Source organism: Mesoplodon bidens, assembly GCF_964165515.1.
Source record: "Mesoplodon bidens genome assembly, chromosome: 17".
NCBI classification, from domain to species: domain Eukaryota; kingdom Metazoa; phylum Chordata; class Mammalia; order Artiodactyla; family Ziphiidae; genus Mesoplodon; species Mesoplodon bidens.
This window is the reverse complement of record NC_138174.1, coordinates 17,551,889-17,571,756: the sequence shown is the minus strand read 5'-3', so window position 1 is coordinate 17,571,756 and position 19,868 is coordinate 17,551,889. Positions and strand designations below refer to the sequence as shown.

General features: G+C 33.7%; 1 long non-coding RNA gene across 4 annotated transcripts in view; it reads right to left on the bottom strand.

Moving 5' to 3' along the window:
* LOC308605257 overlaps nt 1–19,868 on the bottom strand; it is a 77,401-nt gene that overhangs the window by 11,391 nt on the left and 46,142 nt on the right. The window contains exons 1-3 of one of the 4 annotated variants that reach the window (XR_014013658.1): nt 19,578–19,812; nt 13,520–13,614; nt 6,184–6,249 (exon numbers count right to left, since the gene is read on the bottom strand). This is a non-coding gene — a long non-coding RNA (uncharacterized lncRNA). Of the gene's footprint in view, nt 1–6,183; nt 6,250–13,519; nt 13,615–18,998; nt 19,291–19,577; nt 19,813–19,868 lie in introns of those variants that run through there. The other 3 variants (XR_014013659.1, XR_014013660.1, XR_014013657.1) reach the window with 3 other exon arrangements.

Here is a 19,868-nt window from a genome sequence, read left to right as displayed (position 1 = left end):
TCAGCTTGACTTCCCATGTTTAGTCAACTAATAAACTTCCTGAAACTCATATATTCAAGAATAGATCTGTGGTTTCCCAAATGGAGTGTGTACTTCTCTGCCTAGTATCAAGGTCTGTATAATCAGGACCTAACCAATATTTTCTATTTCTCTCCAATGAAAACACTCTACTATTCAAGTTAAAAGATATCTTTTAAATGCCTTATATGGACTTTTTTTTTTTTTGCGGTACGCGGGCCTCTCACTGCTGTGGCCTCTCCCGTTGCGGAGCACAGGCTCCGGACGTGCAGGCTCAGCGGCCATGGCTCACGGGCCCAGCCGCTCCGCGGCATGTGGGATCTTCCTGGACCGGGGCACGAACCCGTGTCCCCTGCATCGGCAGGCGGACCCTCAACCACTGTGCCACCAGGGAAGCCCATGTGGACCTTTTTGAAATAATCAGAAATTTTAACAGGAACTAGATATTATTATAGTAAGGGATCATTATTAATTTTGTTAGTGTGTTCAAAGTATGGTGGCTATATACTTAGGGGGAAAGGGTCCCTATAAGTTAGAGAAGCACATGAACTATTTGTGAGTGGACAAAAGACTGATCAAGCCTGCCGCTACTGTGGCCACCAGGTGAGTAGCAAGTGGAACAAACACAATTACTCATCATTTGAGTGTGACTATCCTCTCCCATTGAGTGATTTTTCAAGGCTCCCACAAGAACTGAGATGCTTATAATAAACTGTTTTTCAGTTCTTTCCTCCCCTAAGCTGTATATTCCTACCTCATCTTTGAATCTTCACTGAACCTACTGCTGGAGGCTAAAATACTCACTAACCCCTCTTCCACTTATCCCTACTTTTAAAGAAAATTTAAGTCTATCTTCTCTGGTGGATTCTTACTTCAACCTTTCTGAAGATTTTGGATATTGAACTGTCCATTCACAGTAAGTTTTGAATACAGACTATTATTCCCAGGATTTTGTACTGTGCTGAGCAGACAACTGGTTTCATTATTTCATACCTATCCTCCTTTCAAACTGGACTATGTGGCAATGCTTCCAATGGTATGGACCATGCCATTTCTCCACTGCTACATCTCAGTCCACTGGCACTCATAGTGCCTACATCCTTTAATCTCTCCTTCCAAGTTTGCTGGCTAAAACAAGAGCCACCTTCAACAAGTAGATATGGAAAGAGCCCTGATGACTAGATGCAAAACCAAAAAAAATAAAGCTATTAAAAAAAATCAGAAAATAAGAAGTTCTAGACATGTCTCCTAAGCTCTTAAATCATCCTGAGTGCAGTGGAATTCACTGGTCAATTTCTGCATTTTTAACTTCATCAATGAAATGAATAGTAGAAATAATTTATTGAGGCAGCAATTACATAGAGCAGTGAATTTGAAGGCAGAAGACCCAAGATGGAATCCTGGCTCTGCCCCTTAGGAATCAAGATCTTGGATAAATTACTTCAGTACACAGAGTCTCCGTTTCCTCTTTGTAAAATGGGCCTATTAATGCCTACTTCACGAAACTGCAGTTAAGACTGCACAATCTTAAACTTTTATGAGCACATCTAGTAGTGAACAAGTATTCAACAAATACCTGCTGAATCTAAATTTATAGTAGGATTTGAAACACACCTCAGACAAACTTAGGGTTTCAGTGGACTGTGATTCAACATGAACCAACAGTACTGATGACAAAGAGAAAGTGGAATCAGGATGCATTAATAGAAGTATCTTATTCATAAGAGACATACTGTATTTTGTACCTCAAAACACATTGAGCATACTGGGTTCAGTTCTATATACAATATTTTGAAAGGAATACTGACAAAATGTAGCAGATCCAAAGTGAGATACCCAGGATACTAATGGTCTAGAATTCATATTGTGAGAACCAGTGGAAGGACTTGGGTATGGTTAGCTTAGAGAAAAGATACAAAAACTATTTTTAGAAGATAAATCTAGGGCCAAAAATTAAGTTGTATGCTAAACTGAAACCTGCTCTCTTAGAAGAATTTTATTTTCTATGAGTTATTAATGACATAAATACAATTTATAACACTAAGGGAAAAGTCTATTTATTATGGTTCTAATTCTAAAATAAAATGAATACAGATCAGTTTAAAAATTGACTTTTAGAAAAATTCAATGTATTCTACTAAGCTGTCTTGCTAAGGATTTGGAGGACCAACTGCCAATTTTAAGTTCTGACTATAGGGCACCAAATTCCAGAGGCATAAGAAACAGCTTGTAGAGCCAAATTAAGGAAAACAAACTGAAAAATATTTTAATAAACTTACTGGATATAACAGGAAGAGTGAAACTGACAGTCTAGGCAAAAAGTCAGGTGTGACTGCTGACCAGTGGATATATGTTTATGTCAATCTGCATTCAATTTATTCCTGTTTTTACAGGGAGATAATTTTGAAGATTCAAATTTCAGACAAATAGGCAAAGGGCAAGACTGCAGACAATAGTCTGGGATGTTACCTACTGTACTTATGCTTAGAACTTGAAATCCCTATCATACTAGAGTTCATTATATTTGTATATTCATTTCCTATTTAAATCAAGGCCTGTGCTATTAAATTCTGCCTTGTTTTCATTTCCTAAGAAAATATCCAAAGTAAGTTCACAAGTAATAAGTTTTCTATTATTCTTCTTTGAATCACCCATCTTGAACTGAGAAGTTGTTCAGGGTGGGAAAACAGTGAATTCATTCCCTTTCTATAGTTTTGGCATTAAAATTCAAACTTTATAGCTATAATTCTTGTGAGATCAGAAACACAGCACTGCCTTAAACATTAAAGCTCAAATTTAACTCGTTCTCTTAAACGTACATGTGTCAAATATATAAAATTTTGAGGACAGGAACACCTGGCATTTGATTAAGCATTGTCTACTTCTCAAAAATAGCTGTTATTTGAACAATGACTGAAAAATGGCTGTTGCATATTGTCAACTTTCTCTATGTTCACAAAATGTAAAATAATATACAGCTTTAAGAGCTTAGATATGATATGTTTACTAAATTAATATCAATTGATGATGTTATTAAGTTTGCAAATCCTTCTTTACCACCAAATGCTGACAGTACCTAGCATCCTTATAAAATTTTCTGCTTTGGATTATAACACTCTTTACTAATCCAAGTGCCAAAAAAGCAATTTGTTTTTTTCTCTTTTGGCACACATCTTTCTCTCAGAAACATTCACATTATAAAATTATTTAAGATAACTAAAATTTCCCCATGAATGGCATAGGTACAGTAATTTACACCAGTAAATTTCCATCACAAATAAATTAAAAACAGGAGAAATTTCAGCTACATCATAAAAAAAGCATTACATTTTCACTGAAAATACAACAGATTTTATATCATTTGCCATATTGATTGCTTACTGCCCTACTGATTACAACATTCTGGTTTTATTTCCAGTACTTTCAGTCAATCCTACATTTACACTATTTATAATTCAAGAACTGACAATATTTTCTATAACGGTATAATTACATGCCATTGCTATTCTATGGCTAACTTGATAACTTGATTTCTAAAAACGATAACCAGTCCTATGTGAGAAATAGTTGTCATTTCTTTTCACTAGCTTATCTCTTGGATAGCAGGCAAATTTAATAAGTCTCCTGAATTACAAGGTAATTTATCTCCATCACTTTTGTTTACAGGACTACTAACATTGACAGCATTGAATAGTGAATTTTCTGCTTTATCTTTTGTTTCCTATTTACAAAGTCAATCGCTTAAAATTTTTGTTGTTGTAGATTAAAGAGACAGAAGCAATATTAACTGCTGACAATGAACCTAAAGATGTTATTTTATTTAGCACCAAATGATACATTAATTTATTTTAAATTCACATAACAGAAATATATAAAAATCAAAAAACATAGCTCAAAAAAGAAAAAGTAGGAAGAAGTGTGACTATTTCTGAATGTTTTATGTTAAGCAACAAAAGTTTAAGAGCTTAAAATTGAAAAACAAACTTGAAAAATATTTCATCTCTACTCAACTTGTAAAAATGAATAAAAAACACTATCATTATTTAATTTTTACAGTATCAAACATATGGAACACTCATACTCCACAATTTCTGGAACATCCATGTTCCACAAGTGAATAGTTCAAAAAAATCCCTATCTTAAAAAACAATGGGGACTTCCCTGGTGGTCCAGTGGTAAAAGAATCCACCTTCCAATTCAGGGGGCGCAGGTTCGATCCCTGGTTGGGGAACTAAGATCCCACATGCCGTGGGGCAACTAAGCCCGTGTGCCACAACTACTGAGCTTGCGGGCCTCAACTAGAGAGCCTGCATGCCGCAAAACTACAGAGCCCACATACTCTGGAGCCTGAGTGCCACAACTAAAGAGAAAACCTGCACACCACAACTAGAGAGAAGCCCATGCGCCATAACGAAGAGCCCATGCATTGCAATGAAATATCCCGCCTGCCTCAACGAAGATCCTGTGTGCCGCAGCTAAGACCCGACACAGCCAAATAAACAAAAAAATAAATAAATATTAAAAAAGAAACAATAGCGTAAAAATAAACATAAAAGAGAGAAAGACGGAATACACACACAATCATGAAGAATCAATGACCACTATCACTATGTGCCTATTCTTCTGGGTATTGTTTAATTGGAAACAACACTATTCTAATATCTAAGATTAAAAGTAACTTCAGGCACATTACATAGAAGAGACAAGAGTAAGCATTTCAACTATGAAATACCGCAAATGACCTATTTTAAGAGATGCTGGAGAGTATCCAAGCAAGGCTGCTTGCTTAGAAATTTATAAAGGAGATGAAATGAGCTTAAGAATGTGATGTCATCTGTACTTACAAATCTGTTGGAAATTAATGATACCTATTTCTTTTTGAAAAGTGGACTGCCCTCCAGTCTACAGTGAGACTGCGATACCGATTGAAAAGATTTCTTTCTAAGATTTAAGTTGAAGAAAAGCTGAGCTGGCTTCCAAGGGACCAATTAAGAAAGCCAAGCCTGGATTATATAGGATTCTTTGGGGATTTGCAAATGTTTCCATTCTAGTTTTCCAGCAACAAAAATATAAAGGGAAAAAATCATAAAAAGAAGTGATCAGTGGCATTTGGTTACTGTTCTTCAAACTGGCTCATTACTACAAATTTTCAATATTTAATTGATTCACACCCTACAAACTACTTAATTGAGCTCAATGGCTGATCTATGATCATAAAGTCACTCCTTGACATATACACATTATTTAATAATAATACACATTATTACTGGGTCACTAATGCAATGGTATGAGGTAATGTAAGAGAAGCACCTGAAGCACTAGTTTTCATTTAAACAGGGCCATTCCTCAATATCAAGAACAGAAACAGTAGCAGTTGAGTTTCTTTTATTTAGAGATGTAAAATTAGCTGAAGGAATACATGGAAATGAATCTTTTTGGTAACTGATTTTAGGGTCTCAAATTTAGGGAAATAAGTATCTTGTGCATTTACCATAACCTTGTTTTTGACAGTTTTTCTAGGGGTATGATATTAATTTCAGCTAACTTATTAGAATTATTCCCTTAGAATTTACAAGTTTCTCAAAAGTAAAATGAATCAGGGTAAAAATGTTTCTTATTCTAAGAGGTGTGCATGTGTATATATAAAAGGAAGGAAAAGGGATTGTCTTCCTGTTTTTCCCACCTCTTGAAGTTTAACAGCTAAATTTTAAGCACGTCACAAAGAAGTCAGAAGTGTAATCTAGTAAAATGTAAAAACAGATAAATGAAAAAAACGATTTCTCCAGTGGAGAGGACACTTCCACTTTATAAAACCATAAAATAACTGTCAATAAACCTGAATAATGATGATAATAAAAAAGACCACTACTTATTTGTAAATTCCTTTGAAGGAAAAGGGTTTAAAATTATGATTCTCAGATTTAGAGATGATAGGGCCTGGCTGTAAAATCCTTTTCAAAACAGAAAACTTACCCAAGGCAATGACATTATTTTTGCTCTAAAATGGACTAAATTAACATCGAACTTCAATGTGTTGGGGGTCAGGGGAGGTTAGAAAGTTGTCATTCTAGGATGGTAGAAAAAAAATTCAGAAATAAAGCAAAATATGACACCAAACAGTAACTTTTTATAGCAATGGCAGGGGGACTGTGAGTTAATACTTACAAGGTAAGAATTGCAGGGCTAAGTAGGGGGCTTGTTTTATATGGTCTTCATTTTGTTGTTATTCACCTAGGAAAAAATAAGAGGGAAGACTTAAAAAATTTGATCACATTATATAAGTTAGAAAATTTTCAACTGAGGTTGACAATCATTGTTTTTTGATCCTTATATAGCACTGAACAATCACAGATTAGAAATACCTAGCAGCAGCATTTATATATTTCAGTACAGAGTACTATCATTAATTTTTTAAATTCACTTTTCTATTACTATCACCCTCTTGAAGTTTAAAAGTCAAATATATAAGTGTAACTAAAACTCACACTTCAATATCTAACTTGGACCACACTGAGCCTTCTGGAAGACATCATATAATTGCAGATATTTTAAGATAAATTCAGTATCATACCTCAACATTGACCAATCTCTTTCTCTTTCTCTCACACACATACACATGAAATCTACAAATCTGTATACTGCCCAATTCCATGAATTCTACTGTAATACAGTATAAATACAAAGCTTAAGTTGGAGCTTAAAATGCATGAAGAAATTTCTGAAAACAGTATGCTATGATCTATGGCCCAAAGAAAAGAAAACACAGTCATGAAATTGCCTGAATTAAAGAGTAAATGAAAGAGTAGTGGTAAAAAAAGAGAAACTATTTCCATGGTTGTCCTTTACTTATAAGAGTAGGAAGGATTAAAAGCCAGTATGCAAAGCAAGGAAACAGTATGGCTCATCTTCAAGAAGAATTTATTTAGAATTTAAAAATATCCTAGCAACTTAAGTTGGTTAGAATGTTTGATTTCTGTGGGCCATGATTATAAGTTATAGTTTGTATACCAACTAACAGTTAAGCACTTACTACAAGACATAGAATAGAATAAATCCAATCCATGCCCTTAATGGAGTATTCCAAGTGTATATATTATTGTAGAATATCTTCACCAAAAAGGACAGTACATTTTAAAAACTTATTTGAAAAATAAATATTTCAAATCCACAGAAAAATCAAGAGAATAGTAAAATGAATCCCCACATCCTACCCCTGGCCCTCCAATGCAGCTGTATTGAATTCTAATATTCTGTCATACTTGCTTTGCTTTTATTTATTTACTTTTTTTTTTTGAAGAAAAAAAGACTACATATATAGTTGAGTTCCTTTTGTACCATACCTTGGATCCCATTCCCCTCTCTCCTAAGACATAATCATAATCCTGAATTTGGTATTTAATTCCTATGCATCTTTTTACACTATTATTACAAATTCAAATATTTAAAACAATATATATCATTGCTTTCAAGCTTCATATAATGTTATCATACTGTATCTAATCTTTTGCAACTGTTTTTGTTTGCTGAAGACATTCATCTTGATGATACACATAGCTCTCATTTTAATAGCTGTATAATAAACATTTTTTATCACATGACTATGTCACAAATTTGCCATTCTCCTGTTACTTAACATTTACATTGCTTTCAATTTTTTCCTATTAAAAGTAAAAATAAATAAGACTTTACTACAAATCTGTTAGTTTATCTAAAACATCTAGGAATGGAATTGTTGAGTTAAAGCCTATGTATATCTTCAACTTTAGTAGGATGTTGCCACATGCTCTCACAAGCAGCATATGAAAAGTTCTCCTTTCTGTATTTTCTCCAATACATATTTAGAAGTACATTTAAGATGAAGAGCTACTATCTAACTGAAAATTTAAAAAATTCTTAAGTGATCAATTCCCTCTGTTTTCATCAAGTACAGGTTAAATAGAGGTATACTAAATGTTCCAAACAAATACTTAAAATTTGGTCCAAGGTACTTGAACAAAAATAACTCTCATAATATAGGTTTTCTTCATATGACTGAAGAAATAGCAAGACTTAATCTAGAGCTACTGTGTTAGAAATGATAAGATTCATAATTAGTTACTGAGCTTAGAGGGAAAAAAAAGCAGAAAATGTAAATGGTTTATTAGTGTGAAGAATCCTTCCCCAATTCATTTTGGGCAGTGTTCTCACATGTGGTGCTTCTAAAAAAAAAAAACTGACTTAGTGTTTATAAAAAACACAAATTCCTAAGTCCAGCTCCAGAGATTCTGATTCAGCACATCTGGAAAAATGCTTTATTCTAGGTTATTCTGGTACAGGTGGTCCACAGATACTTTACACAGTAATTAGTAGTAAAAACAAGGTATTTTCAATATAAAGCATTATGTAACTCACTTATTTGGTTAAGGGTAGGTAAGAGTAATTAATATGTTATCTGTTAAATTACATCAACATATTAATGAAAACACACTAGTAGTAGGGGAAAAAACCCCATACCAACCAACCAACCAACAAAACACCCCATGGTTACCTTTTTAAAAGAATGCTATTGTAAATGTTGGACTTTAAGATGGGGCATTAAGCTTACACACTAAAAACACCGTTTGTAGTTTTCCACCAAGAATGTTACAAATGAAATCAGAATTGTAACAGAAATCCAATATTCACTTCCCTTTAACTACAACCTATTGGAATTTGGATACAAAGAGGAGAAAAATATACAGATAGTATTTAGGTTATGCACATCTGTGCAAATTCAAATCATTAAAAATCAAAAACACTGTTTTATACTATTTGAAATTACAGAGTCCTATTTCCAAAAGATTTAGAATAATCTGAAATTTCCATATACAAAGTTCAGATATAAGAAATTATTTTAATAGCGAGAAAAAGTAAAGACTTATGCACTTTCACCTGCAGCCCGTTTTGTCTTTATACACAACACCAAGTAGTACAGGGTGTTGTTCTTTTTAGTTACAGTGAAATCAACAAAAATTTGGCCTTGTTTAGACTGGGCTATAAAATAAAGATAATATGGGGCTTAGCATATGGTCCCAAAGTGAAAGAAACACTCCTATGTGGCCATAGTCAACTTTTCTTTCCTCAAGTGTACTACCTAACTTGTGTTATCAGCAACTAACTATTAATAATTTATTCTAGCCTACCAAAGCATGAAACATACCATAAATACTTTCAGAATCAAGAAGGTTTTCCATTCAAACAGATGGAATTAACCGAATAAAAACTAAATGAACTAAAACCAGAGTAAATAGTAAAAAAACAGTAAAAGTCTAAGAACTATAAGCATCTACTGCTCTCTTTAAGCTGCTTTGGGAATAAAATACCTTTTTGTCAAAGAATGTATTCATTATACTATATATGGATTACACTGACAGTTTGGCCTCTCTCACTTGGTCTGTAAAAGCTGGTGGGTGCAGGCTCTGTTGGCCACCATTACTGTATATTGATGCTATTCTGTACAATAGCTGACAAGCAGCAGCAATCTCTCAGACCCTGCTCCCAACTGTAAAGAGCAAGAACAAGGGCTGTGGTGATACTTGTTTATTCACTGTTGCTTCCACTGAAGCAGCAAGCTGAGAAAAGCATATGCAACTAACACACAGAGGAAAAAATTGGCTCAGCTCAACCTACCTAGTAAGTCTGCTTTTCTCATTACATGATAAAATTAGTTAAGAAGGAATTTTTTCTTTAAAAAGTGGGATAGAGAAGAAAAGACAAAATTGATGTTTTGATTAGAAATGGAACCTGTAATGTATCTAAGGAAAAAAATTAATGACACATGTAATGACACTTCAGCTCCTAGTTTAGATTTAACTGCTCAATTATCAAAATTCTCAGAAGAGTTTTAACCAGGTTCAGGGTGAATTCATAAAGACTATCTTCCCTAGCCATTCTTCTGGAAAATAAGAAAGCATCTAAACTTTAATCAATAAATGAAATTATATTATGCTTAATAAAGAGCTCCAGTCTCCCAGGTTCCACATATCTAATCACCAATATATGTTTGACATCAGACACTATTAGCAAATAAGTAAGATTTTAGCTCATAAAGTTTTTACAAAAATTCCAGCTATTAAAAAAAATTTCCACATGTAATTAACCTACTATGAATGTGTAATACAAAGCTAAAAACTTAGTAAGTACATATCAATTGATGACTAACAGAAATAGAAATATTTGTTCTGTCAAATTATCTTTAAACTTAAATGATTCTATTTACGGACTTATAACTTTAAATTTAAAAGAAATTCTTATTCTTTAACATTTAAGTATTTTTGATTCTGAAAAATATTTAAAAAGTCAGAAAAATTAGGAAATCTGTAAATTATTTTTTAAATGCAAGAATAGGCTGATAAACTTAAATAGCTAGTCAAGAAGGCTAGGTTTCAGATAAATAAAAGTATAAAATACAGTAATATTTACAATTCAGATAATATTTTGTTAAAACCCCCAGTCTTTAATTTTTATCAAAATTGAAAAAGTCATTTTTCTGCTTAGCAGCAGCTCAATAACAAACAATGTTAATAATAAAAATTTAAAAAAAAAATCTGAGGATCATAGGATAACAAAATTACTAAATATATTTGTTTATTATGAAAGCTATCCAATAAAAAAGAGTAACAGCAAATATCAAAGATTTTTAAAAATTAAGACATTTACAAACAGTAATAAATTAATAAATGATTAACCAGTCAATTAATCAGTCTCAGCAACTACATTTGAACCAGGCTGCATGTTTCTCTTCCAAGTGACTCTAACCATGAAAATAGGAAAGTAAAACTAAGCCAAATCACATATGTTAATGAAATATCAAAAGTGTGGTTTGTGGTGCTGAGAACTGAAATTCTACTTCAAAATGATATTAAATTAAAAAACTAAGTCCTGACATTAATTAAATATTGCCTTTTGAAAATGCTTATCAGACAATACAATTCTGATGCATTACGTCTTATCTGAAGAAAACTGAAACAGATTAAGGATCTATTTGCTAGTCAGAAAAAGAAAACATAAAATACACACATGTACAAAACTGCCTCAAATAGACATTTAAAATTTTTTAATTAAGAAATTGTATCTACTCTTTAATGAATCCTCAGCAACACCATAAAACCTCAAAGAAAATTTTTATAGCTGACAAACTGCTTAAAATATAAGTTGTCCTTATATACTAGCATTATACATCAACGACAAATATGAATAATTTCAAGTCCCTTCATACATAGATATGTTAAATTACCTCTATTCTAGTTTATCCAAATATTCTTCTCCCCCTAAGGATAACTATTTCAATAAAACTAGAACACTGACAGTATAACTGTATTTTGGGAACAATTAAGAATTTTCCTGAAAATAAACATTATTTAACCCTGAAAATGCACTTATCCAAAAATATAAATATTGTACAAATAAGACAGAAATCTATCACTGTAAAAAAAATAACACAATAAATCCTTTCCCCCAAATTCTGTTATAATGAACTACATGTTAAGGCTTAGTTAGATAATCAGGTTTGTAAATTAAAAACAGCCAAAATCCTTACAAAATGTCCTGTAAGGGATAGCCAATCACATGTAGCAGTAAAAGTCCTTATTAACCTGTCTCCTAAAATAACAGATACTACTAATTAGGTTAAAGTTTCTTACTCTGTAAGAATTGACCAAATAGAAGAAAACTGTTAATATCTACACCAACTCTTTTAGATGTTAAATTACTTACTAAGCTAAAAATTTGTAAGTTTATAAGCTATCGATGGGACAATTTCATGATGCTAAATACTTGGTGTCTAAACAATAAGTTTTGACAACTTCAGAGATCACAAATCATAAACTTTCTAAATCAGGAACAACTCTAATTTATATCTTTTCCACAATATAAATTCAAAACCTGTCTCTCTTTCCCCATTTAACTCATTAAGGCTGTGTATAAAGATATCTGAATTGAAAGTGATAAACTGAACCTGGATTTCCACCCCCCCCACCAGATACCCCGAAATTGGATTTTTCACTTTTCATCTTAATGTTCTCTAACCTAGAAAAACACTGGTTAAGTTAAAGGGCAAAAACTGTATTCATTTTCATCCTATCCAAACTAAGCTGCTTTTTTATAACATTCTCAAATCAAAGTTATGAAGACTTTCTATACCTTGTATTTATCTCAAACAAGCACCTTACAGTATAATGACACCAATATCTGAACTCCACCCTTATATCAAACTGATTTCTATTAAATTTTAACGTTTTACTTAACCTTAACTGTCAACGGATTCACATTCCTGGATCACCTAATATCTAATAAAACAGAAATATCTGATTTTTAAAGTATTCTGATATGTATCTCAATGTTCAAACACATTCTTAAATACGCATCTGAGAATTTACTTAAACATTTTAACATTCTTTAAAGATAAAGGCAGTTCTATGCCCATGGTGATAAATACACTTCACTCTTAAAGACTAAGATTACACTCTTCTTATGAAAACAAACCTTTGTGATTTCCTATATCTTAAGTATATAAAGTAAATATTTTTAGGTAAAAAAAATTTAAAGAAAAAATTATATTGTTATTTTTTAGTAAACCTCACTTTATTTAGCAAATAGTGTTTAAAAAAACATATTATGGTTAGTGTTTCATGTAATTTATACTTTACTAATCAAAACTTAACCAATACTTAGTAATACTGTTCAATGAGTTTTCACTACACCAGATTACAATTTAGAAAACAGCCAAAATTTTTATCAGCTAAGTATCTGAAAACTTCAACTAAAACTATAAAATAAATTTATTTCAAAGCAAATAAACATGCTGGAAAAGTGGTTCTGTGATAAAGTATTTTGGAGCTAAAGACCAAAGTCACTGGAAGTTCTGGAATTCTACAGTTTATTTTTAAAGAGTTTGCAACTTTTGATATAAACAATTTAAATATTTTACTCAGAGTACCTATGAGTAAGATGCTAGTTTCTGCTTAAGAAAGCGGGTTTTTCAGTTTCAACCAAATTGCCACTTCTGGTTAGGACAGTCCTTGGAATACTTTAAATTCTCTTAAAATATTCTCATTAATTTTATCTGATTTTGTAGGGTCTATCTACCACTATACCTGTCAAAGAGCGAAACACCAAATTCCATTTGATTTAAACCTTCCATTTTATAATATGAAAAATCCACTATTTAAGACTTTTACATATAACACTGTAATAACAACGTTAAGAAAAAAAAAGAAAGATCATTATATATACACTTATTTTTAGAATAAATAAATTCATTTGTTGGACCTAATACAAGATGATAAGAACATCAATTATACGAAAAAAACCCTGAAGTTTTAATAAATCAAGAGTACTCAACTGTGGCCACTTCGCTGGATGATTTCTATCTATTAGTAAATATTGATTTTAGCTCACCAAAATGTTCTGGCTTTACCAGTTGTCTAGCTCAATTATATTGCAAAGATATAAAATTGTATGCTTTTAAAATTCATTAGTATACCTTAACCTCCTATCATGTTCCAATGCATTATGTGAATGTTCAATCAAAGAAGTTAGGTTGTTCTCCAGAATTGGCTCTCTCCTAAAGGTCAAAACCTGCAATAAAAATGTCATGTATTATAGCATGAAGACACTCAACAGATTTCCGCCTCCTGCAGTTTCACAGTGGATCCCTGAACACAGAAGTAAGATCTTCAAAATGACCCCAATCTTGCCTATATTCAAAGAAACCCTAACTTGAAAATATGTTTTAAAAATAGAAATATCTTGATTAGAAACACCTGTGATACGGTTTATCATCCGAAGCCTCTTCAAACAAATCAGATTAATATGTTTCTGCTTTCATTTCTCTTTAGAGTATTCATTTTGAAAGCAGTGTAGATGATTGTGTGTGTTTATGTAAGTAGTTGTAAGAGGACTGGTAAAGGGGACTACATAAGGAAAATAGAAATATAGTTTGTTTGTGCCTCGAAAACTTATAAAATCCACAGTTTAAGAAGTTACTCAAAGTGATAGAGACAAATTTTTAAATACCTTTCTCCCCAAATTATCGTATGTTTTAATGGTGACAGAAATTACCATCATTTTCAACTTCAGTCTTTTGCCAAACCTGAGTGAATAATAATACTGATACTTCCAAACGTTTTAAGACATTACAGTCTAACAGAACAAAACTTAGTAGAAATTACTTTTAAAACAAATTAAAATATTTATAAGTAATAAATGGATGAGTATCGGGCCACTGGCTTTTTTAATGTGTCCAAGTAGAGGTGGTGTGACTAAATGTATGTAAGGGTGTTTTCATTTGTTTCACCTGAATCTTAATAATTTAGTGGCAATCAACTATATAAAAATATTAAATTGTTAAATTTCCACACGTTTATAATGTACTATACGTGAACCACAATGCTCTGAGCTTTCCATTTTTATTTAAAATAAAATAACCCTTTATTCCTCTGCAGCCAAATATCTGATTAATAACAAAAAACACACATATGTAACTCACAAACACTAACCCTGAAACCATGACATTTTAAAAAATTAGAATAATTGTACATAGTCTTCCTCAAAAGACATAGACAGTTTTCTATATGTGAGCATACAGTAAAGGAAGATATCTTAATTTAAAAAAATCACAGGATAATAGAAGAAACCAATATGTACTCCATGGCAAGTGTTGTTTTTAAATAGTAGGGCAACAAAAAATACTAGATAATAAAGAACAAAAGAGGTTCAGATATAAGACAAATATTAAATCAAATGTGTATGATAAAAAAGATGTTAAGAAAACCTTAAAATATTAAAATTCAAATCTCAAATCTATTACAAAATACAGCTTTTTACACTCAGAACCCACGACAAGTCTTTCCAGTGCAAAGATTATTCAGTGAAATATGACAGGATTAAACAAAAGTGTATTTAACTTCTTATAATTTGATAAAAATATTAAGAATATAATTCATATGTATATTTAATACTTTTATATATTTCCAATACTTTAAACTTGTCTTTCTAAAAGAAAGATCCTTTAAAGTATCTTTAAGACAGGCAAAGGAAAAAAAAAAGGCAAGAGAAAATCATTTCCCTACCAGAAAGCAATATTTCTAGGAAGGCTCTACAGTCATTTGTTCATGCAAATAATCAGAAAAATATATAAACACATATTAGTAATGTGACATTCTACAACTGATGTTACTCCTATAATATTAAGACAATCGAGACTTTAAAGTTGTACTACTATCACTTGTAAAAATAAAATGCAAAAGCGGCTTAATCTCATTTTTGACACTTATTTCAAAGAAAGTGGTAGTTTATTACTGATTTCCTTAAGAGATTTGGAGCTACCAAATTTCAGCAAGTCATAGTTTGAATTCTAATTACATGCCAAAATTAGTTGCCTGGCACACAATGTTTCTAAGTTTTCTGAATTAAAACAAAACAAAATAAAACAACATGTATAGTAATACTCTGACAATTCTTTCTAAGATGTTTTTTCTAGTTATAATCAGACCAGTAATCTGTTTCTTCTAAAAAAGGGTTAAAAAGAAATCAGTGAAGATTATTAAGCTTCATTAAACAAAAGGAAAAAAAGACAAGAGCCAATTTTAGCCCAGTAATATTTTAAAATAAGAGAGACAAATTTTTATAGAATAAAATTTCAAAATCGTGTGTAAATTTATACTCTGATGTTTTTAATTGGAGAAAGCTTATGTATCCTGTAGAAGAAATCTCTAATACAGTCGCTGGGCATTTTTTTTTTCTTTTTGTAAACCAAATCAACCGACTAATATTTCTGGATTGAAGTTATTTAGTGACATTCTGAACAGTTACTACATACTAATAAGTAAGCAGAGATAAAAATATATGTCTCCACAAAACAAAAAATAAACAAAAATGTAGCACACAAAGCATGATGAAACAAGGGATCCAGAATATGAAAGGTATTTTGAAATTTTCATCCTTAGCTCTAGATAAACATTAAAAGTGATTATTAATCTGATTAGGAAAAAAGCAGTGTTACATACAAACACCTGAGGCTACATTTTGTAAATGTACAACTAATACAACAGCATTAAAACAAAGTCTAAAACCGCATTTTTATAAAATAGTATGAAGGGCAAACAAATGAAAATCAATGCTACCAGGAAGACTGATACCTTACCTTCTCTAGTTCCCTCTCCCCCACAATATGTAAACATAGCTTTGAAAAGAGCTGAGCTACGGTAGCAACACCTTTCTCCACCATTGTTTTCCTGTGGTAATACAAGACTTTTCTAGCCCTTACAATAGAAAATAAATTAGAATTATCCATTTCTGCAGAGAAATATGGATAATATACATAATATAATAATATACATCTGCTGGAACTCATACCTACAAGCCCACAAGTCTAAAACCAAAATCTTCCTCTTATCTAGCACCACATAAAAGGGAAAATATTTTGAATGTTTGTGGATTTTATTTAGGTGCTAGTGTGTTCTCAAGCTTTAGTGTAGTATTTTAAATAAAGGAACCCCTTCACTTCTTTTCAAAATGGCTTATTAAACAAAACAGTCCTTCACCTATCACCTCCCAAAACAAACGAAAAAACCCCATAAACCAAAACACTAAAAAAGTATGGTTAAATTTAACCAGCCTGGTGGAATTTAAAGCCTTTCCCCATCCTACCCTCAAAACTCTCCAAGTCACATAATAATTTGAATGAAAATTAAAACACAAAAACCAAAACAACGAAAAAGCAAAACCCACTGGTTCTGGTATCTTAGGTAAAATTACATTTAAAATAGAAATAAGGTCTTCTACAGTTTCATTAAAGCAAATTTTATAGAGAGGATAATTAGCATCTCTTATGAAATTTTCATGAGATGACTCAAAATAAACAGCTTTGAAAAAAAGCAATGAACATAGGTTGTGTCATTCCAATTCTTGTTTTGAAGGCAATACAAAATAGTATGACTTATAAACTCAGCTATTCCCCTTATTAATATAAATTATATTTATAGCTCTACAGAGATTTATAAAAGTCGTAGGATCTTTTCATTTGAATATTTTCTCACAATACACATCTGACCTAATGTGAGAATACAAACTCTGTTTCAAAATTTCAATTACTATTAATAAAAGGATATAAATTTCTATTAAAAAATCTTTAAAAAACCATCTACGGCTATCTTGTTTATCAGTGAGTTTACCAATGTTCTTTGAAAACCACACCCGCCTTTTATCAAGATGCAACTAAACGGAATGACAAGCTTGGTAATAAAAAGAAATATATTGACGGCTGTCTTAAGCAACATTAAACAACTGAAAACTAACCAAATAAAACACAACACATCCACACAGTTCTATGCAATATATTTCTTCATAATGAATTAAATCATACACACGCACCTGTGCTACTTACCTGTTGTATTGTCTAAATTAAGCAACATAAATTTATTGCAAATAAGGTTTTAAGTCCATTGCAATGGCTGAATTAGCAAAACCTATATATTTTAAATTATATGTGAAAAGTTTAAGAAATGTATCCAATTTTTGTGGAAAATGTGGAATGTGCTCATTCTTAACATTAAGAAAATTGAAGTTTCTTTTCATGGAAATAAAAGAAACAATTCTCCCATAATCTGCATCTAACAAATACATGTAGGTTAAGATGAAAAAATTCTGTCAGAGGAATAAAAAAATCCTAAATCCTAAACTCAGTTTTTAACCAATAGAGAACAGGGGCAAATATATAAAAGTCTTGTAATTTCAGCCAGCAGAATCACAATTTTGCGAAAATCGTCTTCTCTGGGTTTTTCTTTTAATATACATTTCAAAATCACTCGAAAATCCTTTATGGAAGAAAAAATACTAAACACCAGCTTTTTTTTTAAAACTCCCCGTCTTAATGTTTCATAACGTGGTTTTCTAAATGTATAATTTTTTGGAAAGCCGAGAATTATAATCTAGTGTTCAACATTCAAACCCCCCAGTCCCGCTTCCTTTCAGCCAATCAGGGGGTAACAAGTCCGGTGTTTTGGGAGCTCCGTTAGACACAATTTGAAAAACATCACTTTGCGCTCTCCTACTCTCTTCGGGGAAAGATTCTAAGTGAGGGCGGGTCCCCCAATCTTTACAGAAATAAGAAATCAATCAATCGTTACATCAATTCCAGAGGGAAAAACTTTAGGCAGGCGGTCCTAAAAAGTGTGTGACTGGAAGCCTTATCCCTCTTTTCGAACAACTGAATAGCTGCTGCAAAAATCATCTCCTGCATATTCGCAACTCAGAGTCGCGCGCCCCATACGCAATACATCACACCAGCAAAGGGTTAATCTAGGGTGCCTTCAGCGCAGAAAAGGATTCATGACCCGGTACATCTTTAATGAGGAATTTTACAAAAGCCATTATCTAACTATAAAGTATTACTTAAAGTTAAAGGCGTCACTGGCTCAAATCATTCAAGAGTTGTCGAGTAAAAACTGGTAGAAACTACGAGAAAAAAAAATCACTAAAGGGAAAGACAAATAGCCCTTTTCCCTCCGCGTCAAAGCCAAGAGAGCTCCCAAGAAAAGGTGGGGATTGCAAAATTACCGTTAAGTTCTTCGGGTAAAGACTTTTCGGGAGGAAAACATCAATACAGTTTCAAAGATTGCCTTTTTCCTTGCGACACGTTTCAAAGACTGGAGAAGGAAAAAGTCTTCTCAGAAAAGTGCGACTCTGAGAAGGAAATCGCAAGGTCGAAGCCCCATCTTTCATCTCACCCAAGAACACACCCCCGGCCCCCCCCCGCCCCAAGAAAGGACGACACCGTGAGAGCAAACGACAAAAATCCTGAGCAAAAAGCGAAAGTCCAGCATCTTTCCTAGGAGCCCGCTAAAACCTCAAAAGCCTGCCCCCGCCCCATCTTGTCCAAATTGGAAAAGCCAGACGCGGTCAGTGCTACCCCTGCCGAGACCCAGGCGCGCAGAGCCGGAGGGCGGCGTGGAGAAACTCACATTACTAGGGCATCTCATGCTTTGGCATCAAAGACGACAATATACACGACTGGGTCCCGCGGAGGGTACTGTCCGCACGTCGGCCGGGAGGCACCCGCTACTCCGGGTCCTCAATTTTCCGCCGACCTTAAGTTTCTTGTCACGGGAAGACAGCCGCAGCGGGCCGGGAAAACTGCCATAAAAGACTTCTCGGTTCGGCAATGGGGGAGGGGGCGCTCGTCCCCCTCCTCCTGTCAAGGAGCCTCTGCCTGCCGAGCCCCGCCGCGCCCCGTCCCCGGCCCCGGGCGGGGGGTCCTGCTGACAGATCCGCTGGGCGGCGGCCGCTCAGCCGCAGCGCGTCCGCGTCCCGCTCAAACTGCAACTCCCCTCCCCCCACACCCCCGACTCTCCGCGCTCCCGCCACATTCTGCCCGCCGCCGCCTACTCAGACACCCAATTACCCCCAACGCTACCTCCTCGCATTTTTTGCGATTAAAATGAAGGCGGACCCAGTTCCCACTCCCTGCACCCCCCCACCGCCTGTCGGTCCCACCACTGCCACCTCCCGAGTCCCGCTCTGCTACTTCTTCAGGCTCTTACCGGCTGCGCCAACCCTGGCGAAGCTCCGCCAACTGCCCTTTGCTCGAAGTAATTTTTGGCGATTTTTTTAGTAATTTTTCGGCTGAGTCCTAGTGGCGCTACGCTCTCCGACAGGTTATCCCGTCTCTCCCGCTAGATTGATGAGATCAGGCATCACTCGAAAATGGCGCCGAAAGCGCTGAGGCTCCTCATTCAAATTCGTTAGAGCCAACCCCGCCGCCCCGGGGCATGCCGGGAACGCGGGCTGCCTCCACAGCTGTCAATACCGCCTCCTAACCTCCGTACTCTAGC